General features: G+C 45.9%; 1 protein-coding gene across 4 annotated transcripts in view; it reads right to left on the bottom strand.

Moving 5' to 3' along the window:
* Positions 1 to 17,094, bottom strand: part of PXYLP1 (2-phosphoxylose phosphatase 1) — a 63,707-nt gene extending 46,613 nt beyond the window's left edge. The window contains exons 1-2 of one of the 4 annotated variants that reach the window (XM_063662232.1): positions 15,968 to 16,205; positions 13,625 to 13,727 (exon numbers count right to left, since the gene is read on the bottom strand). The gene's annotated coding sequence lies outside the window, so the exon portion shown is untranslated. Of the gene's footprint in view, positions 1 to 13,624; positions 13,728 to 15,512; positions 15,616 to 15,967; positions 16,206 to 16,455 lie in introns of those variants that run through there. The other 3 variants (XM_063662231.1, XM_054480142.2, XM_054480143.2) reach the window with 3 other exon arrangements.
* Positions 17,095 to 24,312: the final 7,218 nt, after the last annotated feature.

The following is a 24,312-nucleotide window of genomic DNA, read 5'->3' as shown; positions in this document are numbered from 1 at the left end:
CTTAATGAGAAATTTGGGAGCAAAAGTGGTTGACACAAGTAATTTTGAGAATGAAAAGCAATGGGGGTGGCCATGATCCTTGTTTACACACCAGTTTCCACAAACTGCAGCTAACTGAGAAAGTACTTATTCTGTATTATCATCATAAAATCAAGTTTCTAGATGGAGTTTCTTACTTAATATGTCTATCAAATAGGGCAAAAAGCTATACTGTATTATTTAGAGGTTTGTTTTTGTAGTTCTCTTACAAGGCCCATGGAGTTACTGCTTGGGCACTGTTGTGTGTTATAGGAAATTGCAGTGGTGGGAATGTTTGTTGTAGAATGTGAACTCTTGGTTATAGAAAGTTGACTCTACCCACCAACTCTGTGATAATGAACCGCAGATTGCCATATCACTGATTGTGATATAATAACTGATAGAATCAGGATGGACATCTATGCTTCCTCTCTTTAAGCCAGAGGACAAGTAATCCTAGAGGACACTTACATTTCAAGAACATACCTGAAAGCCTTGTTTTATAAGACAAATCATTCTAACAGATTAATTTTAAAATCTTGTTTTCCAAGAAGGACTGTCTTCTGTAATCTTCCCATTAGGGAGTCATCAGATCTCTGGTCTTTTAGTGGTTCCCATAATGCTCCACGGATGTCAACCAAATACTGCCCATGGCCTCCATGGCCCCACCTACCAGTGCAGCCTCACCTCAAGCCCTCACACTATGCCTCTCCCAGACCCAGACATCCCTCAGCCCCACAGAAGAGCCTTGCTCACTGGGGACTCCAGGCCTGGGTCAGCTGCGCAGATGCCTGGAACATCAAAAGGGCATCACTCCTGCTCCCCAAGAATGAACCTGAGGTGGAGAAACCTGTTACTCTTGGAGCTGCCTGAGGCAGGGGAGGGAGGTAAGACCCCAAGGAGTATGCTGGAGCCAGCACACAAGGCCACTAGACTGCCTTTTTGGGAGGACTCTGGTGAGCTGAGACAGGTAGTGGGTTTGAAGCCAAGGCTGAAGTGCTCAAAAACACAGAGAATGAGACCAGTTATTGCCTGAATAACTGTGTGAGACACATGTATGAGAAACAGCTGGCTGGGCCTGGCCTACCTCCAGACTATGAGGAGAAGTGTAAAATGACGGCTGTTTTAAGGCACCAAGTTTGGGAATGATTTGCTATGTGGCAACACTGAGTTCCATGAGGCTGGGAACTTTGTCAGTCTTGCTCCCTATACATGTATCCCCAGGGCCAAGAACACTGCCTGGTCCAGAGCAGGTGCTTAACCAATATTTGTTGAGAGAGTGAATGAATGTATGAATGAAGAGATTAATGAATGGAGGACTCACTACAGCCAGTAGCAATCCCGCCACCTGCCTCCAGCCAGCATGCTGCCTCTCCTCTGTGCCTCCACTTTCTCACTTTGTTGACTGCTGACCATGCCCTGGATCCCAGCTCAAAGATCACTTTCTCATAGAGGCTGCCCTTCAACTCACCCGCCTTGTTTAGCACCCTGTCTCATACTCTCAAGTTACCCTGTATTTCTCCTCCATGACACTTCTCAGCACTATCATTATGTAATCAAATGACCATGGTGAAATTCCTGGCTGGCTGGCTGTCTCCTGCGACCGACCCTAAGCTACATGACAGTAGGGATAGTGTCTGTGTGTTTGCAGAGAGCTGACTGACCACCTGTCAGAACATTTCTGAAAACTGGCAACATACAGCCAGTCTCATCTTAGAAAGTGCCAATTCTTAGAGAGCTCTCTTTTAATATTAAGCTGGAATTGACCTCTAACTGCTAGCCTAACCCCCAACAAGCTTTCCAAACCCATTACACCCAGGTCATCCTTGCCACGCAGACCCCAGGCGACCCAAAAGGCTAGGTGTCTTCTCCAGGTTTACTCGGTAAGTCGGGGGAAGAACTAGAGTCTGAAGCCAGCTCTCCTGACTTTCCAGTTCAATGCTATTTCCATCACACCACACTGACTCCTGGATCTTTCCACTGACATTAAATGCTCTGAAACCATCATAATCTCTCTATCCAAACAACAACAGCAAAGCTGTGTACTTTTCATAGCAGAATGCATGGAACAGGTCAAGCTTAACATATAACACAGAGTATACAATATCCATATATAACAAGAGCTCATGGTGATATTTTAGGGACCTCCCTGCCAAATACCTAAGAGATGAGCCCCTGAGCAAATAGCCAATTTGGATTTTCATTTGGTTCTTGTCTATTGGACACTTCTTGTGCCAATTCTCTGCAGGAGGTGTTTCTTCTGCTTTACTTTCTTTTCTATGACTTGTCATTCCCAGGATCTTTGAAGATCAAAGACACAAATAAACTAAAATAAAAAACACTCCAGGTGATCTGCAATAGCTCAACAGGCCAACAACCCTCAACAACTGAGCTTTTGGAGAGAATGCAACGAACAGAGAAAACGTCTCTGACCTAATGTGAAAGGAAAAAAGGACAGAGAACAAGGCATGGCACGATTCTAATCAATATGTATAGTTATGTATATGTTTGGAAAACCAGGATGGAAAGAAATATACATTTAAAAATGAGCTGGCGGCCAGGTGTGGTGGCTCATGCCTATAATCATAGCACTTTGGGAGGCCGAGGCGGGTGGATTACCTGAGGTCAGGAGTTCGAGACCAGCCTGGTCAACATGACAAGGCTATATTTAGTAGAGACCCCTGTCTCTACTAAAAATACAAAAATTAGCTGGGCATGGTGGCAGGCACCTATAATCTCAGCTACCTGGGAGGCTGAGGCAGGAGAATCACTTGAACCTGGGGGGCGGAGGATGCAGTGAACCAAGATTGCGCCACTTCACTCCAGCCTGCATGAAAGTGCAAAACTCTGTCTCAAAAAAAAAAAAAAAGGGGGAGTTAGTGGCATTTCTTACCTTTCAGATTGGCCAAAAAAATTCACCTCTCACCTGTCATGAATGTTAGTTAGTCTCAGGGGGATGAGTTCTTTCATACACTGCTGGTGAGAGGATTAATTAGAATAGTATCTGTGAAGGGGAAATGGTGGTCTCCACCAAAACAATAAACATGCACATCTTTTGCCCCAAGAATTTGTATTTCAGGTTTCTATCCTACAAAAATGTTACCACCTATGTACAAAGCAGCATTAGGAGTCATTATAAAAATGTGAAAATAACCGAAATGTTCATCCATAGGGAAACAGTTGGAAAATCACAGTTTGTCCAAACAATGGAACACGATTCAGTCTTAAAAAAAGAAAGAAGTGGGGCTTAGGTGTGGACAGACAAGCCTCCAAGAAATATTGCCAAGTTAAAAACAAAAGACAGAAAACAAAAGTAGCAGCATACTAGATACAGTGTAATCTTACTTAGGTAAAACCAACGCTAGCATATCCCAACATATATATGTAAATTTTCGGAAAACATAAATTTACAGAAAAAGGTCTAGTAGGAGATGGCTGCTGAAATTAACAGTGTCATCTCTATTGTGAAGTAGGAAGAACTTTCCAATATTTACTCACATATTTTAATGCTTTGATTTTATAGTATGTTGGGTGCAAATAACAAAAAAAAAGGTGAGTAATGACAGAGGAAAACATTATATTGTTAAGTCAAAAAGACAAGCTACAATATAGCATGTACAGGCTGGGCTGAATGGCTTGAAGCAGGTGTGGGAGCAAGACTTTTTATTGTATACTTTAGAATTTGAACCTGCGCTATTTTAAAAAGTGAATTTAAATAATTGCTATTTGTAAAAGTAACAATTTTTTTAAAAAAAAGGAAAAACATTAAAAAGAGAAAATATGTCCTAAATATTATGAGTGGTTATAGCTGTACTGACAAGTAATCTAAATTTTCTTTAAAACAAACAAATTACAAGACAGAAGATTGGCTCACTACCCCTTAAGTAAGTAGGAATCCTGGCAGGCTTATTTTCTCACATATATTTCTGCATTTTCTAAATTTTCTTAAACAAACTTGTATTACTTTTAAAAATCAGAAAAAAGGAGTACTGTAAAACATATTTAAATTATTTTTAAACAATGCAGTTAAGCAGTATCTCACAAGGCAGGCACATGATAAATTATAGAGACCAGTGGTTTTCAAACAGTATCCTCTTTCAAAACTCATCACAACATGGAATCTGATGTGGAATTCAGGTAGCAGTGGAGGTGCTTAGGTAGACTGGGAGGGGCCTCATGCCCCACTTAGCAGCAGCTCCATCCACCTGCAGAACCCAGAGTTCCAAGAACATCCTTAGGAAATGCACTGTACAGACAGACAAAGGCTACAGGCACCTGAGGGGTGGCGGACTCTTTGTGCTGGGATGATCAGCGAGAGGGCTGCGTGAAAGAGGCAGAAACTGTGCTAAACTAAAAGGCAGGGAGGATGTCAGTGGGCGTGCCTGATGTGAGGATAAATGGTAGAGGCAGGCTGCAAAGCCCACCCCTATGCCACCGTACTGTGGATGACAGGCCTTATGCAGTGACTCATCAGTGAACAGGGTGGAGGAGGGCTGGAGCCAGACTAGGTTCCTGTAGGAGTAGGGAGCCACTGAAAGTCTCTCAGCATACGCCTGACTGGATGAAGGTGGTATTCTTGAAATGTCACTCTCAAGCTGCTGATAGATACAGCCTGCATATCACCCCACCTCTGAGTTACATCATGGCGCTGGCAGCAGAAAGACACCCTCCAACCTCCTGGGTCCTTGCAGCTCTACCATCATACAACTGGTGGGTTTTTCCAAGATTGTGCTGTGTTCAGTAGACCAGGCCAGGCAGGCTCTGGCCCTCCTACACTGCTATCCTAGAAGTAGCCCTCATTCCAGGGGCAGTAGGGTTGGGGTCCCCAAGTCACAGCTCATGGTCCCTCCCTGGCACTGAGACCAGGCCTTTTACTCCACCACCTAACAGCTCGGGCAAGGTATTTAATCTCTCCGAACTGCAGTGTCCTCACCTGCAAATAGTAATTCATTCATTCATTCAGATATTTACTGAGCATCTGCTCTATGCCAAGGATAGTTATAGAAGCTGGGGATTCGAAGTGACCAAACCAGCCCCAAATTCCTGCCCTCATGGAGCTTCTATTCTAGTGGAGTGTAATATGGCTGCCTGCCTCAGGGGGCATGGAGGGGATTAGATGAGATCCATCCTGGAAAACATAAGACAGTCATGATTTCCTTCTCATTATTATTTGTATTCCCTGCAGCACTTGGACCAAGAAGGCACCCAAAAAACAGCATCAAACTATTCAGTCTCTGTCTACGAATACAGATTAACCCACCTTGAAGCAAAGTGCAGTTCATTCAGCCCTTGGCTTAGACTAGCATGATGGTTCATCTCTCTGTACCCCACCCCCCAGCACTGTCTCCAGTCCACCTTAATAAACAGGGCTGGGAGGGAGAACGAAGGAAACTACCCTTGGAACCATTCATCACAATCAAGGCAGCTGACAGCTTTGCTAAACCCTGGCTCAGCCCTCATTTCCTTAGGGAAAGAAAGCACAGTTATCAGAACCCTTACCTTCTCAGGCAGTGCTGAAAGTTCCTTTATCGGGCCAGGGTGTCCTGCCTTATATGGGACATGAACACCTGATGGACTGCACGCCAGCCTCCAGCGGGCCCCATGGAGAGGACTCAGCCCCTCTAATCTGGCCAGTCTGTGGCAAGGTGAGCCCTTATTTGGTGGATTTCAGGGTTGAGTGTTCATTTCAATGTGTCCTTGAGGGCATGTATGAGCCTGGGGCAGGGGTGAGTAACAAGCACAACCAGTACATATTCCAAGTGAGTTGCCAGAAGCATTGGTGTAAGTCCAAGGGAGAAAAAAACTATAAGCCAACTTTAGAACCTCATCCTCCAGACTCCAAGAAAGTGCTCCATCAAAAATCTCCCTGGCAAGTATCTTGATATGTAATGACAGCTTCAGCTTTCTTCACCAACTACATGCTGGAGTTCTGGTGCCAGCCTCTATTTTTATAGCCTGAGTAATGCCCAGGCAAAGGACCAGTCAAGAATCAGACACAGAGGGACGGGGCACAAGAGATGATGGCACAAGTGATGGGGCCCCTCTCCTACTCAGCCTCCAGCAGCAGACCCTTTAGAGCACAGTCTGGGACAGCAGCCAAGCCCTCCTCAGATTCTGGCCCAAACTCCTCTGCAGACTCATCCCCTCTCACAGCCAGCCCATGAGTTCCATGGGGGCTGGTCCTTTTCTGCCTGCAAGACCCTGTAAGGCCAGGTCCCATGGCACAGCAGTGTTGGATGGGTGAATGGCCACACCATCCAGTCCGACTCTGACACAGTCGACTTGCTGTTCCCCCTTTTCATAACTCAATGTCTGTGCCCATTCCACTCTCTTGGCCCAGATGCCTTCTTGACCTGGTTAACTCCTGCTTATCCTTAAACTCAGCTTAAGCACCACCTTCCTCTGGAAGCCTTCCCTGACCCCAAGGCTGGGTGACATCCTCCAATACTGGGCAACCACAGCCCTCAGAGCCTACCCCTTCCACTCTACTCATCAACACGACAGACTCATGTCAGCTTCCTTGCCCACCTTCCCCAGGGCTGGGTGGAGAGACAGCAGAGCAAGCAGCAGGTGCTCAAGAAGTGTGTAGGGGAAGGGAGGGAGGGTGGGAAAAAGGAAGGGTGAGCACCAGGAAGAATGCTGTGGATGGAATAGCCGCATCACAGAAACCTACAACAAACTAAACAAGAATAAAGCATTACACCCCAGTATATCAATATATCACTCATCAATTATTACTGAGGAAAACTAGCAGGAAGCAGTGGGAAAACACTTTTTAATGAATTAGAGGGGAATCAGGTCACTCTTTGCTGTGTCCTCTCCTCCCCTCCAGATGTGGGCTGGGGCGGGGGCTGGAGAGGAAGAGAAGCTTTGGAAGGTTGAGTGGGCAGGGGCACTTGGAAAAAAGGAGCTCTCATAGGTTCCTCTGGCCTTGGGGGACTGAAGACCATTTCCCGTGGGGTAGCCTCCTACTGCTGATGTGAATCAACTAGGACACATTCCCACAAAGCTGTTAAGAACATGCCCTGTGTCAAGACAGGGGGATAATGAGGGCCTCCCACTGTCCTACTGAGTCATCTGGCCCAGTTCCCAAAGGTAGGAACAGAAGCAGGGATTTAGAACAGATGATCTCCTGGGAATGAAGACGACTTCTGGCTGCAGCCTTCTTAGCACAGCATTTCCTTCTAAAGAAAACACCCCCACTTGCCCCTCAATATCCACTCATTCTTTCTTGTTAAGAGAATCCTGATTTTTGGGGGGAGGAGGGGGCAGACAGTGTAGCAGAGACTGCCAGCTAATTGTGATACCCATCTCCTCTCCCTCCTGGGCATGTGGCTGGACCACACTTCCTCCCCTTGGAAGGTATGTTCACGCGACTGAGCCCTGACCAGTGGAATGTCAGGGCCAGTAGTTCAGCACCTCTGAGCCTGGCCCACAAAATTCTCCCACACACCATCCTCCATGTTCCTTCCTCTTCAGCTGAGTGAGGCAAAGGAGCATGGCAGCCTTGAGAGCCTGAGTCCCTGAATCTCCTCTTGGAGGAAAGCCCCAAGCAGAAACAGCCATTTTGGACTGTGTGTGAGCAAAAAGTGAATGCCTACCATATTTGAACCATTAAACATACTTGGTTTGTTCAAGCAGTGAGCCTTCCTCAGCGTGCCCTGCTACACACTCACATGGCCCGTTTAACTGGGGGCAACCCATGTGATACAGTTCTGGCCGTGAAATGTCAGGGGAAGTCTGGTTTGCTGGTGTTTTTTGCCATCATGAAGGAAAGGCTAAGAGAGTAACACAAGTGTCAGTACAGACAGATGTCAGCTGCTAAAACCAACACCAGCAATCACCTATCTTCACACATTTTGTTACACGAGATAAACAAATCCCTATTTGCTTAAGCCACTAAGCCAGGGCTTTCTGCTACTTTCAGCCAGACACATTCATAACTGATACGTTTTGCAACCACTCATCATTCATTCACCCAACTTTTATTGAGGCCTGTTTCATGCCAGTCCTTGTGCTAAAGGCCAAAGCTTTAGAGATGAGCTGGGTATGGTCCCTGCTTTCTAGGGGCTCCCTATCAAGCTGGAAGACATGCCAGTGAGCAGACAATCAGAATACACAGGGAACGGATGCTGTGGTGGCACGTGATGATGTCCCAGGAGAGTGTGAGCATTGGGCAGTGGGCCGGCACTGAGGTGAGGCATTCCCAACTCCCCTTCTGGCATTTGGCACACAGAGTAAATAAACACTTCTCAAGCTAAAAAGCAAGTAAAAAGAACTCGCGATCCTCAGCCAAGCCAACTGCGATTACTTAGTGTAAGTGGAGTCGTTAAACACCATCAATTAATGCAGCTGTTTCAAGATAATCAGCAGTCATTAGAGCAAGATGCACAAGAGGAGAAAAAAAATCATATGCTGCTAACTTAGCAATGCTAGAAATTATGTGAACCGAGGATGAGACAGGCTTGCTTAGATCTTCCCGCCTGCTGACGTTAGCCACCTCCCGAAATATACTTTCTTTCTCAAAGAAGACAGTGATTTTTCACTTTGAAGACAGAGCCAAAAAAATCAACCATCCATGCCATGACCTTCGACCATAAGCTTTGATTTTTCAGGTCTGTGTTTCCATTAGGGACTGCAACGGAGACAGACACACTGGCGACAAAAGAGGTTCCAGTCTGGGAAATCAAGAGACGATCATGACCAGAGAAGTCAGAGCACCTGGGGAGCCATTTGTAAAATAGAGAAAGGGTTTTCCCCCTTTTACCTTAATTCTCCTTACATACAAAAGGTTGGCATTATTTGCTGTTTGTTTTGCAAGTGTGGGGCAAGGTTTTTTTTAAGACAAAACTTCATTTAAAATTTCCAGGACATAGGCCTACCCTTGAACAACACGGATTTGAACTGAGCAGGTCGACTTACATGTAGGTTCTCTTCCACCTCTGCCACCTCTGAGACAGCAAGACCAACCCCTCCTCTTCCTCCTTCTCAGCCTACTCAATGTGAAGACAATGAGGATAAAACCTTTATGATGATCCACTTCCACTTAATGAATAGGAAATGTTTTCTCTTCCTTATGATTTTCTTAATAACATTTTCTTTTCTCTAGCTTATTGTGAGAATACAGCATATAATACATACAACATACAAAATATGTGTTAACTGACTACATTATCAGTAAGGCTTCTGGCTAACAACAGTAGGCTATGTATAGTTACGATGCTGGGGATTCAAAAGTTATACTTGGATTTTCAACTGTGGGGGGCCATAGTGGGGGGAATCAGTGCTCCTAACTCCTGAGTTGTTCAAGGGTCAACCGTAGTTTAAAGTAAATAAAAATAAGCTGGTTGCCACTAAGATAACTGATGACTGGTTTTCCAGTCTGACTGCTGACTTATCGGTATGACGTATTCCAGTGTATGCTGAGTACAAGCTAGGCTAATCACGCTCAAACAAGGCAGAGAAGCACTCGAGTTCCTGAAGCAGCAATCACAGAAGGATTTTCTGGTCGACAGCCCATTGCTGGAGGCCGTGCCAGCTCCGTGATGGCAGGTGCTAGTCGGGCAGGCTGCCATGCTGGAGCCTCTCTGTAGGACGCACAGAGCAAGCAAAGCGAGGTCTGAGGAGGAAGGTCCTGTCTTTCCAGCACCAGTTAGAAAACCTATGCCTCTCAACATAGTTTCTTTGGGTCAAGAAGTTTCTAGCTACGGCAGACACAGGAAATGCGGTGTTCTGGCTTCCTGCCTCTGGCTTGTTCTCTACCTGCTCTCAGGAGCAGCTGTGCCATTTCTTGCTCAGAGAACTGGGTCTCGGATAGTACCAAAGGTTTCTGGGGCTGCTGAAGAGCCAGTCCAGTCCAAAATAGTAGCCAGGGCAGCATTCTGTCAACCAGGACCAAAAATAGTGTTGGCAAAACCAGGTGACTAAACAGATCTAGGATCTCTTATCACGCTTCCCACTAACAACCTGTGGCCAAGAGTGACAGTTAAAACAACCAGCATGTGTCAGACACAGATGAGTCAAAATGAGTGCCTGTTTCAAAGAGCTGGCAAGGTCACCACCCCATGGTCAGCCCCTTCACAGCCTCTCATGGCTGTAAGTGAGCAAGTGCCTGGAAATCGATCTGCACCGCCATTCATGTCCTTCACCACAAACTGAAGTATAATGTCCTCTGTTCCATGAGGACAGAGACCATTATCCTGTATCCATCATCTCAGTGCAGTCGGTTGGCGCCTAAAAGGTAATTTTAAGAAACAAATGAATAGGAATAGCAGCTAACATTTTTAAAGCATGTACCATGTGGTAGGTGCTTTTCTAAGCCCTCATCATGTATTATTATATTTCAGTTTCACAACAGTACCACGAAGTAGGTATTATTATCACCACCCAAATTTTACAAATAAGGAAACTGGCACAGAGAAGTAACTTGCTCAAGGGTATATTGCTAGTAATGGTAGATCCAGGGTTTAAAGTCAGTTTGGCCTCTGAATGTACACACTCAATCACTGCACTGTGCTGAATACACAACCAACTCAGGTACTCTAGTATTAGGAAGTCATCAACAGAGAACCTCTGACATCCACAAACCTTGAGAAGTCCTTTCAGGTTTCTGGGTACTACATACACAGTTTTTGTTTGTTTGTTTGACTTGCAGAAAGTTTTAGAGAAAACCAATGCCTACTTTTATCCCTAAGAATAGGACCACCTACAATTTTCAAAAAACTATGTAACCACCATTCGGTTATCAAGCAACGTGGGCAGGAATATCTAGGTTTACATAGTATTTCTCTGCTTATGAGATCTGAATTCTAGAGGAAGCCTTTTAACCATCCCAAGGTCCCATCTCCCCATCTCTAAGCAGATCACAGGCTTATTGAATCAAATGAGATCATGGACAAAGTTGCTTTTTTATATAGTAAGGTACTGTATAAACATAATGCATGATCCTAATAATTAATATATTATAACTTGCATAAAAAAATTATACACTTATTAATCTATACTTGCCAAACTTTCTATAATTTCAAGATAGTTCATATTTATATCTCTCCATGTTTTAATATTTAAGCTTAATAGTTTATTTCTGTAAGTCCCTCCATTATTATTTCTGAGCTTCCAAAAATTTGTTCTACAACTTTACTAACTTTACGGTAATCCAACTGCCACTTTCATTTTAGAAGCATAAAGCCTTAACAAGACAGTAAATGTTTAATTCTAACTAGATTCTCCTATGTCTGCAGAGAACAAACTTAGCAAGTAAGAGCTTCATTTTATTTTACAGTTAAAAGCTCAAAATGATACTGCTGTATCTCTGAAGGCCTGAAGGTTGGTGTTGGATCCAAGAATGAGGTAAGCCTAGGAAAGCAAGCTGTGGTTTTGTTGGTTGGAAAGACACATGTCTCTGAATAATTGAGGGGTGGGACAAATAGTATTCAAAATGATTTGTAATTTTAATGTAAATGATGGCTGTAACCACAAACAGAAGTAGAGGAGGAAGGGGAGAGAGTGGGGGTATCAAAACCAGGTGCAACAATTTTCATCTTAATATGCTTTTTAATCAATATGCTATTGATTACAGCTCTTTCTAAGGAAGCTGGTCACACCCAGGGGCATAAGGGGTGGCGAGCAGGTGACAAAAGGATGCCCTGTAAACTGAAACATGAATGTATAAATTGGGGAAATGATTCTGCAAATACAAAGAGAATTTTAAAGTTACTATAGTCTCTACTACTAGATGTTTGAGCTCCCCCAAACTCTCCTCCACCCTAGACTACGCAGCTCAGAGGGAGCTTCACTGATGGAGGGAGGGGCAGACGCATGCACAGATGACTGTGGGCCAAGGGGATGAGATGAAGGCTGCCTCCTGACTGCAGGAACTACTCCCCAAGCCACCATCCAGTTCTTCTTCCATGCCTTTTTAATCATTAACTTCTTCCACACTCCTGAGATTGTTCCTGCCATCACTACAGACTGAACTTTTTCCAAAAGCCAGTGGCTTCCCCAGCCAAAGTCCAAAAAGGGTCAGAGAAGCCTGCTGGTTTTGAGGGTGGAGGATAAACAGGCCAGAGTCTGTGGCTCAGTTAGGTGTTAGTTGGCCAGGGCCCTCCTGCCTTTTGGACTCAGAGCGGACCCTGAAATTCATTCTGGTTTCACGGGTGCCTCCTCGTGGCTGCCGTGCAGCATCTCCAGGTTGAGAGGCTCCAATGGGCCCTCGTTTACCTGCAGGGCTGTGCAGCAGGTTCAAAAAGAGTCCCTGGGAGATGCTTCTAACAAAAGGCCCACCATCCTACTAGAAAGCTGCTCCCTCTTCTTCACCTCCTAAATACAGGTGCACAGACCTTCCAAGCCACTGCTCCTTTTGTCACTTACCTAGACTCTCCCCTCAGCACCTCAAGTGAGATGAAGTGGCAATGGCTGCAATCTGAAGTGGCCAGGGGGGCTCTCCAAGTGGTACCTTGTCTCCCTGGGAGCTTCCTCCATTGGAAAATGGGGGATGTTAAAGGGGACTGGGGCTATAGCTCAGGGCCTATAAATTAAGCCATGGTAAAGTGTCTTCCCAGGCCAAACCCCAGACCAATCTTGCTCAAGCCATTATTTCCAAAAGGGCACACACCTCATTCAAAAACTTCAAACAGCTCAGTGCTCTCCTGCCGTGCTAAGCCCAAGTCTCAGCTGGCTTTCAAGGCCTTCTCAAAACCAGAATGATGGGCCCAGCAAATGGATTTCAGATTCCCATGGGGCCATTTTTCCTATCTCAGTGACTTTGCTCCTAACTGGTAACCCCTACACTGGAATGTGGGCACACTTCCTTATCCACCAACCAGGAACCTTGTCCAGGGACAGGTTCTGGGGCCGAAATCTCCCCCTATGAATTTTCAGGACCTTGAACATTCTCCCATCCTTTCTCCCACCCACCTCTAGATAGTAGTATGTCTCTTTCTCCCTCTCCTCCCTTTCTCTCACTCACAGACTGCAGGCATTAATTAAATCTCTTCTAGAAAACAGATTTTCACCAGCTGCAGGAATTCTGAGCCAGACCTGAAGACAGAGACAATGTGGGTAAGAAAGATAAGTTCGTGACAGCCAGGGGCAGTGCAGGCTCCCACAGCCAAGTGGCAGTCTCAATTTTAGCCCTTTCCAGATTCCCCCCCCAAAAAAAGGGGGACATGAGGTGTTCCCACCCCCTCAGCATTTGGCTGGACTGCCTGGGGGTGGCCTTTGACAGAGGCACAAGAGCTGGACCTTGCCCCATCTGCCAGTGGGTTATAGCCACCTCCAAGAGACCAAAGCACTGGCCCAAAACACCAACCTCCCTCCCACCAATAGAGCTGCAAGCCACAGTGCCAGAAATGTGCAAGAAGAGGCACTCCCAGCCCACCACAGGGAGCAGCACCCACTGGAGTGGGGATGGTGCAATCTGAAGCGGCCAGTGGGGCTCTGCAAGGGGTACCTTGTCTCCCTGGGAGCTTCCTCCATCAGTGGGCAGGGATAGGAAATGTTAAAGGGGACTGGGGCTACAGCTCTGGGCACTATAGGTTAAGCTATGGTGGACTCAACCCTCAACAGACAAACTTAGTAGCTCCCAAGGGCGCCCACCACCACCTACCCCAATTCTTGAATGAAGACAACTGATTTTCTTCATGGAAATCCTGGAGTCCCCACTGAGGTTAATGACCCACCATCAGAGCCTGATCTGTAGATTGCATTCCCTGCCCCAAACACACACAAAAATGAGTTTGTCTCTGGTGATATGACACATTAAAAAAAAAACAACTGTTGAATTTAAGGGTAACATTTTGAACAGTGTAGCAAAGTGTAGACAACATTGGTTGTGAACTCAGACTAATTCACTGGGGCATCCATTTTTTTTCCTCACAAACACTGAGTACCCCTATGTGGTAGACAGGGGGGACCAGGCAGGGACCTGGGGTCACAGAGATGGTTCCTTCCACCATCCCTGAGGATGCTCCTGCACAGTGGGGCATCTGACAGCGACTCATCACAGCGCGGTGTAGGGAGGGCCAAGGAGAAGCCCACGGGCATTTCTGGAGAGAGAGACCCTACTGATCCCCAGTGTGTCCTTGGGCTACTTATCTAATCAATAGTGAAGTAATATTGAGCTAATTACTATTCAAGCTGATCAATAGAAAAAAGAGTTACAGATACTGCAGTTCCACAAACACTCAGAGTGCTGTGCTCCAAAGGCCAGGTGGCCCATGCTGTTCCTGGTGCCCAAACGCAGCCTCCCAAGGCATCAGTGAGGATGGGCTGGCCAGGAGCCAATCCCTAACAGAGAAGTTCCCCCTACACATCCTTTCTCTGAGATAAGCAATTAATTTAATCCAAGGCTTAATGAAAGCCAGGAGAAGGGATGGGGCAGATTCATACACTGGCTTTCAGGCTGTCCCGTGCATCTCCACCTCTCTCCAGGGACCACAAGGGTTTTTTTTGTTTTTTTTTTTTTGACGGAGTTTTGCTCTTATTGCCCAAACTGGAGTGCAATGGCGCAATCTCAGCTCACTGCAACCTCCGCCGTCCAGGTTCAAGCGATTCTCCTGTCTCAGCCTCCCGAGTAGCTGGGATTACTGGTATGCACCACCACGCCCGGCTAATTTTGTATTTTTAGTAGAGACGGGGTTTTTATGTTGGTCAGGCTAGTCTCGAACTCCCGACCTCTGGTGATCTGCCCGCCTCGGCCTCCCAAAGTGCTGGGATTACAGGCGTGAGCCACCGCGCCCAAGGCCTTTTGATCCATCTGCTATAAATCCCCTTCCCACAGATGTCCCGATTGGGCACCAACACCTCCGAGGAGGGTAAGTTACTGCCAAGCCCGACCGCAGTCGCGTCCCGTTTGAAAGGGTGGGCTCCGCACTGCCAGCTTCACACCCACGGGCCTTCTGCAAATATCAACAAACGGCCCTATTTGTGGAGCACTCTCCGATCCCCCATCCACCCCCCTACACTTCCCCATTCACAGCTTGATCTGATTCCACATCTCTCCTGATTTTACTTGTTGAATGCTTACAAAGGATCCTTGCCTTCCCACAAAGACACTGGCTAGCCAGGCGGTGATAACCTCACTCACCACAGAGCCCCCTCGCAATCGCTGAACTCACAGACGAAGCGGGAAAATATGGCTCCACGTCCTGCACCGCGAATCCTTTACCATCCACAGGTACAATTTAAAAGGCAGCTGCGGCTGCAAAGCAGGCAACCTACCCTAAGCAAATCCATTCTCTCTGTCTCTGTCTCTGTATGTGTGTGACAAACCCAGCTTATTTAAAAGATCAGGACATATGCAAGTTCACCAGCAAAAGCAATGTCGTGGGTCTACACCACGCGGTCCTAACCTGCGCATCCAGGAATGTTAAACCGCGCTCGGGCGGCCCCGTGGCCAGGCCCGGGACTCCCGGAGGCGTCAGGCTGCAGGTGGCTGCCAAGAGGAGCCAGCCCCGTCTCCGGGAAAGGCCGCGAAGTTGCGGCCGCCTGCTTACCTGGAGACTAGCCGGCTCAGGACCGCCCGGGAAGGGGGATCCCGGGAGCTTGAATCTCAGCTGGAATCCGGCGGCGGGAGTGCGGGGGCCTTGTGGAAGAGGGCTGGAGGGGCGGGGGCGAGGTGGAGGCTGGCTCCGTGGGAGAGTGCGGGGCTGCAGGGGGCGAGGGCTTGGAGATAGAGCCGGGGGTTCGCAGCGGGCGTGAGACGGTGCCAGCGCTGGGAGAAGGGGGCTATGGGGCGGGCGCCAGGGCTGGGACAGCGGGCTCACGGGGGGAGTGGCAGGAAAGAGGGCGCAAGTCCTAGGCTCTGGGGCGAGCGCGGGGATAAAGGAGGAGGCTTAGTCGCGGGATTCGGACCCGACGCTTCGAAGCGCCCCCAGCCTTCCCGCCCCTCTCCCACTGGCGAGTTAGGGGGACCCCCTCAGTCTCCCAACCTCGGACCCTGGACGCCCACCTGCCTAGAACCTCTGCGCGGCTCAGCCCCAACGACAACCGCCCCGGCCCAGGCCCGGGCCGCACTCACCGCCCATGGTCCCAGGCCGGCCCCGGCTCCGCCGCTGCGCGCCCGGCTCGGCGCTCGCCGCCAGCTCCTCCCGGCGCTAGGGGAGGCGAGGGCGGCGCGCACCCGCCACCGGGCAGCTCGCGGGGCCCGGCAGCGCCCCCTGCCGACCCCGCCGCGCCCCGGCTCAGTTCGGCCAGCCGAGCACCAGGAGCCCTGGAGCTCCGCCCCGGAGGCGGTGTTGCGGTGCGGCTGGGCTGGGGCGACCGCGCGGGGTTGCTGAGAGGACGCCGCCTCTGGGAGGCCCAGCCCAGCCCCGAGATACTGGTCAGTCTGCAGAGCCCTCGGCGTGCAAAGCCACGGGCACGGGCAAGCCGAGCGCGCAGGGACCACGACCACGACCACAGACGCGCAGGGCTCCCGCGTGCCTCACAACTCCTGACCTGCGATCAGGGACTGCGCGGAGGCGCCCCCAGGCCCAGGAACACAGCCCTAACCGGCCCGGGCCCTAGTGTGGGTGCTTTGGGGCCATGTGCCTGCCCCGGCGCCGCTGATCCTATCGCCGGGTGGGCGCGCGCGTCTGGGGTCCGCCTGCTGCCACGTAGACCCAAACTGTCACCCCCCACCCCCCACCCCTTTCGGCCTATCCCACACTCCTCTTCCGGCTCAGAACACATCCGGCCTTGTGTTGCTCTAGTCCTAACTGCTGCTCCGTCTCCAACGGCCTGCAGGGACCCGGGGAGGTCGTGGCCCCGCGCAGTCGCCGTTCCCACCTGCTCCCGGCCCGCGGCTTCCTTGGAGCCGCTGCTGAAGATCCTCAGAGCACTTGAGGGCTGCCTGTAATGCCCCGTTAGACGTCTGATGGGCGAACGGTTGTATTTGGTTTGATCAGTATTTGTGGGTCATTTATTGCAAATGTTAGGTTCCAGCTGATGGAGATTCCCACCAGATTTCTCTGTGGGAGATGAAACGACCAACAGCGATTGTCAGAGAGGCCTTTGCTGTCAGCTCGAGGTCTACAGCAACCCTGTGTGTCCTAGCACAACTAGCCTCAGGCAAAATAAATATGGATTCGAATTTGCTACTATATACCTTTGAGGTGCACCTTTGGGAGAATCTCCTCCCTTGACTTTTGCTTTCTTTCCTTGATTGATGGCTCTCAAATCCACACACTTGGCCCAGATATGTTAGCCATATTTCCCCCTACCCTCCGGTTTTTTTTCTTAGAACTTTCCGCCTCAAGTTACCACGTCTGGCACTAAATTTTACCTCTTCCAAGCTCCCAACTCCATTTATCCCCGTGGTCTCGCCATTCTCTCAGCCACCTGGCATGGCTTCTTCATCAGGTGCCTTAATGGCTCGTCAGTACCGGACTTTGCTGCCTATCCCCCTCTGGTATTCCCCCGATGCAGTGCTATCCCGGGCCTTTTTCTGCCCTGAATACTGACAGCCTCTCCCAATCCATGAGCACGAAATCTTTTCACTGTCCCCTTTAGCATCACCCCCAACTCTCCCACCTGGCCCCCACAGAAACCCACCCCCGCCCGCCCAACAATGTCCCCTCTGCCCCTTCTGATTGTCCTCTCACCGATTGCAGGCTCTACTGCTTAGCTCACACTGTCACCCTCTTCTCTACATGGGTTAGTCAAGGTGCTTTCTGCTGTAAAAGACAACCCAATTCACACTAGCTTAAATCACAAAGGGTTGATTTGCTGTGTACATGAAGAGCCTGTCTGCTTCAGGCCTGGCTCTAGTCCCAGGGTCTCAGGGTCTCCCCGGCTCAGCTTTGCTTTCTTCCACATGAGCTACGCTTTCATGCGCACATGAGACCCTGGCAGATCCAGGCTCACAGCCTCACAGCTCTAGTTCTAGCAGAAAATCAGCTTCTCTGTCAGTCATTGCAACTAGCCTTGGACCTGGCTTTGTTTGCAGGATTGGGCCACATGTCCATGCTGTGCTCTCAGCCTCAGTGACTCCATGGCAGGTGGGTTCACTCGTGGACACACTGTCACGCTCAGCAGGGAGCATGTGGGCACTCCTGGATCCCTTCTCTGTCACAAGGGGACTAAAGGTAATTCAGGGCACCATCTCTAGCCATTTCTCTGCAAAATTTGCCACACCAGCGCTTTGCTTGACGGCGCAGGGCATACTGTGGGGGCAGAGTCTCAGCCTGGAGATAGGATGCAGGCCCTCTCTGCTTTCAGCTTCCTCCTTAACCTGTCTGAGATCTGTGTCTTTGTACCACCCCCTTCCCTAGGTCCACACTTGGTATAGGGATGGCCTCAGGCCCTCATGGAATCAGACATCATACACTCCCTAGACTCACATCCTGTTTCTTTACCTCACCTTCCCGATTCCCTGAGGATGTCTATGCTACCTTCCATTCTAGAGGAAGCATCTCCTCCCCCTCCCTGTGGACTCTGGGTTCTGAGTGGTACCCATCGAGCCTTAATGGAGAAAGGGGTTACACGGAAGGAAAAAGAAAAGCTTCCTACAGGGAAAATAGATATGAGGAAGTATCTCAAGACCATTACTCCCACTAAATCTCTTTCCTCCAAGGTTGCTGAAGAGGTAGGATGGCAGCCTGACACAGCTGGGGACCATCTGGCCCGCACCTGGGGAGACTGTGCCAGAGACTGCAGCTGACAGAGGAAAGCAGTGGTGAGATAGGCAGGTTTATTTCTTTTTTATTTACCTTCACAAGAGAATGGATGTCATAGGCAGGTTTCTGCTGTGCCTGAATCCCACATACCACTGGATTTTTCAAGTACGTGTTCCAGTAAATACCCCATTTTCCCCTAAGCAAATTAGAATTGGATTTCTCTGTCACTTGCAACAAAGAGAGTCTTGACTAGTATGAGCCCCTAGCATAGGACCTCACACAGGAGTTCCTGTAAAATAGCAACTATCATCACCATTATTCATCTGATAAATGAGCAAGCCATCCTCTTTGGTGACTGTAAACTGTAGAAATGAAAAGTGCATGCCATGTGCTCGATAACTTTTGTCTCCCCTCTTATTCCCAGCCTGCTCCTTTGTCCTTTCCAAATTCACATCTTGACCTCCAAGGAAACCCTCAACATTCATTAAAAGCAGAGCCCACCCATCTTATAAAAATAGTCCCAGACTCACCCAAGTCATGAATATTCCGCTAGGCAGCATTTGCTGCCATGTTACACAAGTGATCCCTTCCTTGACTATAAGCAACTGGGAGCAGGTGTCCAGCTTCAATTCGCTTTCAAGCCTTTGAGCAAAAATTGTACAAATATTTGCACAGCCTCCTTTGTCCCATACTGTAGACTTAGAGAAACAAGGAGCTACTGCCTCTACACTTAAAGGGACTTTACCATGGGGAAAGACAAATAGTCTAGGACAGAGACTGAGATGACAGATGACAATACCAGGGAGTCCTCTGGGGGATGGAGGTGGAGTGGTTATTTGCACCATGTTCTAAGTTCCAAAGGCCTGTGCTGCCTGCAATCTTGACTTATGACAGATTTTATACATCCACACTAAACCTTTCTTCTGTGCCCATCACAGTATCCAGATAATAAATTTCATTTCAAAATTTCATTTACCATGGGTTTTGTTTCTCCGATGACAAAAGAAGTACCTATTCATTGTTGAAACTTGGAAAAATACAAAGCACACAAAAATAAAGATTAAAACTAAAATTATACATAATAGATTTATGTTGATTTATATAGTAGAGAACATCAAACTATGATGTAAAGAGAGAAGATTGTCTCATTCACACGTCTACCCCACACCTGGCAACTGCAGGGCCTCAGGGAGATAAATATCTTGCAAAAAGCTAAAGATCATCTCTTAGCTTCTTGCAGAAATGCTGCACTCTCTCTAACACATATATAGTTTTTAAAAATGCAATCCAGGCCAGCTCCAGGGTGGTCTGTTCTCTATTATTTATGTATGCATGATTCATTTTACTTACTAGCAGCCTGTAATCCCTTCTCCCCACCCCTAGCAGGCCTATTATACAAGTCCCTTCCCCCTCCTGAGAGCAACTAGGGAGGCAAACTCATTTTTCCATCTATCTGGGTGAAATTTAATTAGAAAGCCAAATCTGGAAGAACAGAACACAAAATAACCACATTAAATAAAAATAAGAGATGGCTCTGAACTTGACTTTGAGCCAAAAAATCAAAGAACTGCAATAATTTGCTGAATCATAGATCTAAATATTCATTTTTGTCTTCTAACCTCTAAGCCCAACTGAAAGAGGCTTCTAAAGAAAAAAAGAAACAAACAAGTACTAAATGAACACATGTAAATCACATTTAGAAGTCATAAAAGGACAACAAGGACTCTGGCTTTCTATTCCATCTAAAACAATGCCAGGCACATAGTAGGTACTGTATAAAAATTGGATGAATGGATAGATGGGCTAAAAGACCATACTTCTTGTTTTATAATGGAATGTTAATCAGAAAGGAGATGAGAGGAGGTTGGGCAGCTGACGGAGCTTTCTGCCGTCTCATGGCCACTTGAGAAACAGCAATTGTAGTTCAGGGTCCATGAGAGTTGGGGCCCAGGCTATACCCTAGACTTCCAGTTAGGACCCAAAGGAGAGAGATTGGAAGCTAGAAAACAGCCTTAAAGTGCTGTAAGTCATTGCCAATGTAGAATTCTATGCCCAGAGTAAACAAGAGACAGAGAAGAATCAACTTGCCCAAAATCAGTCACAAAATTAGGTAGTGGGAGACCCAGGACTAAAATCCAGGCCTCCTGAACGTTTCAGGGCCCTTTTCACTAAACTGCACTGGGTTCTTTGCCCCATATATATGTTTTTTAAGCCACTGAATAAAAAGAAAATAAAACATCTCAGTATTCTCCAAAGAGGAGCAGAACAAATTTATCTTACAAGTTTGGATTGTTCACAAATTGCATCACGAAACTACTTGGGCTCACCACTTCCCTCAGTGGATCCAGGCGACTTATATTCATGAACACTGGCTGAGTTGCCTTGGGTTCTGAGATCCTTTGCCTTCAGCCCATGCCTCCCTGTTGCGTGACAGACCAGAATATCCAAATGCTTACTCAGTGATTCCGTTGAACTTCTCAAAGCACCAAAAACTTCATGATGTCCAAAACGTAACTGGTGTTTTCTATTGTAGGGAATAGCACCTGTGCCAACTCTCCTAATCTGAAAATTCGAAACGTGGGAAACACCTCTCTATCCCTCATCCTCCACATCTGGTCTTTTTCCAAGTCCTGTTCATCATTACCTCTATGAATATTCCTCTAATTTGCCCACTTTGGTTGTCTCCATCACCACTATAGTCCAAATCATGAATCTGCTTTCTATCACTGTGGAGTAGTTTGCATCTTCTCACATTTTGTATTAATGAAATCATATAGTATGTATGCTTTTTTGCTGGATATTTTTCACTTACTTAGCGCAATTATTTTGAAATTCAGCCACACTGATGCTTGTATCAATAATATGTTCATTTTCATTGCTGACATTTTTCCATGGTAAGGATGTCCCACAGTTTGTTTTTGATTCACCATTGATGGACATTTGGGTTGTTTCCAGATTGGGTTATGACAAAGCATCTGTGAACATTTGTGTACAAGTATTAGTACTCGTACCAATGAACACATGCTTTCATTGCTTTTGTGTAAGTATCTAGGAATGGCATGGCTGGGTCACATGATAGGGATATGTTTAACCTTTAAAGAAATTGTCGAACTGTTTTCCAGACTGCTTATATCATTTTACACTGTCATCAGTAATGCTGAGAATTCCTTTTGCTCCATATCCTCACCAACACTTGGTATGGTCAATATTTTTAATTTTAGCCATTCTGGTGGGTGGGTAACAATATTGTTTTTGCTTTAATTTGCAATTCGCCATTGTTTCATGATGCTGAGTGTCTTTCCATGTGCTTATTTGCCATCTGTGTATCTTCCTTGGTGAAGCATCTGTTCAAATCTTTTGACTATTTAATTGGGTTGTTTGCCATATTATTGAGTTGTGAGTGTTCTGTATATATTCTAGACACAAATCTGTCAGATTTACATTTGCAAATGTTTTCTTCCAGCCTATGGTTTGCCTTTTTCATTTTCATTACAATGTGTTTTGAAGAAAAAAGTTTTAAATGTTGATAAAGTGCCACTTACTGATTTTTTTTTTTTTACAGTTCTTGATTTTTGTGTTCTCTTTCAGAAATCTTTGCCAAACCCAATACAACTATGATTTTCTTCTAACTTCCTCAAGAAGTTTTACAGTTTTGGCTCTGACATTTAAGTCTATGTTCTATTTCAAGTTAATTTTTATATAGGGTATGAGGTAAGGGTCAAGTTTTTACATATGATTCCAACTAGTCTAGCAGCAGGTGTAAACATTATCCTTTCCCCGGTTACTTGCCTGGACACCTTTGTAGGAAATTAATTGATTTGTATCTGTGGGTCTATTTCTGAACTCTCTATTCTGTTCTACTGAGCTAAATGTCTATCTTATGATAATACCAAACTGTCTTGATTACAGTAGCTTTATAATAAATCCCGATGGCAAGAGCGTAAGTCTTCTAATTTTATTTTTTTCAGAATTGTTTTGATCACTCTAGGTCTTTTTCATTTCCATATAAGTTTTAGAATCAGCTTGTAAATTTCTACAGAAAAAAATCCTTGTTAGAAACTTGGCTGGAATTGTATAGAATCTGTAGATCACTTTGGAAAGGTTAGATACCTTAACAATATTGAATCTTCTGACACATGTACACCATATTTTTATATTTGTTCACATCTTCTTTAATTTTTCTTAGCAATGTTTTAGTTTTCATTGCACAGGTCTTATACATTTCTTGTTTATTTACACCTAAGGATTCAAAATTTTTGATGCTGTTATAAATGATATTGTTAAGTTTCTATTTCTAATTGTTCATTCCTAGTAGATATAAATAAAATTGAGTTTTGTATATTGACCTTGCATTCTGCTAAACTAATCTATTAGTTCTAGCAGCTTTTTTAGGTCCCTTAAGATTGCCTGCAGAGATGATTATGTCAATTGTGAATAAAGACAGTTTTACGTCCTCCTTTTCAATCTGGATGCCTTTTATTTCTTTTTCTTGTTACTTTGCACTGACCGAAACCTAGTATAATGGTATAAACAGGGGTGGTAAGATTGGACATCCTTGCCTTGTTCCTGATCTTAGAGGGTCTTTGAGCCATCCACCATTATGTATGATGTTAACTGTGGGCTTTTCATAAATTGCTTTTATCATGTTGAAGTTTCCTTCTATTCCTAATTTACTGAGAGGTGTTTTTTTTTTTTTTTAAATCAGTAATAGATGTTGGATCTTCTCAGTTGCTCTTTGTCCATATAAAGAGATGGATCATATAGTTTTTAGTTGAGATGATCATATGGTTTTCTTTTTTTATCTGCTAATATGGTAAATTGTACTGATTATTTTTTAATGTTAAGCCAGGCTTGGATTTCTGGGGCTAAACTCCACTTGGTCATGATACATTACCCTTTTAATACATTGCTGTATTTGATTTGCTAAAAATGTTTAAAGAATGTTTATGTCTATGTTCATGAGTGATATTGATCTATAATTTTCCTTTTTTCATAGTGTTTGGTCCAGGTATCAGAGTAATGCTGGCTTCATAGAATGACTTAGGAAATGCTCATTCTTATTTCAGTTTCTGGAAAATTTTATGTGTATGAGTATTATTTCTTCCTTAAATGTTTGATAGGCATCAACACTAAGCCATCTTGACCTGGAGTTTCTTTATGGGAAGGTTTTATAGAATTTTTATTTAAAAAATTAAGCAATTGTGCTATGATGTTACAATGACTACAACATCACAGCTAATAGGGCTTTTTCAGCTCTATTATAATCTTATGGGACCACTGTTGTATATGCGATCCATCATTGCAGCATCTGTTATGGAGCACATGACTGTACTTTAAAGATGTTCTTCCATTGTCTTCCTATTTGCATTGTTTCTGACAAGAAGTCCATTGTCATTCTTATATTTCTTTCTCTTTATGTAATGCCTGTGCCCCCCTCCCCCCGCTTGCTTTTTATACTTTTCTCTTTATCACTGGTTTTAAGCAATTAGATTATGATTCACATTGGTCTAATTTTCTGTATATATGAAGTTTTCACCAAATTTATAACAATTTCTGCCATTATTTTTTGAAATATTTTTTCTGTCCACTACTGTCTTTTGAGGACTCCAATTACACACATATTAGACTGCTTGAAATTGTAGCACAGCTCACTGATACTCTTCATTTTTTCCATCTTTTTTTCTCTGTGTTTTGTTTT

Source organism: Pongo pygmaeus, chromosome 2 (genome assembly GCF_028885625.2).
Source record: "Pongo pygmaeus isolate AG05252 chromosome 2, NHGRI_mPonPyg2-v2.0_pri, whole genome shotgun sequence".
NCBI classification, from domain to species: Eukaryota; Metazoa; Chordata; class Mammalia; order Primates; family Hominidae; genus Pongo; species Pongo pygmaeus.
Note: the sequence above shows the minus strand (reverse complement) of the source record. Positions and strands in the feature narration are given on the sequence as shown.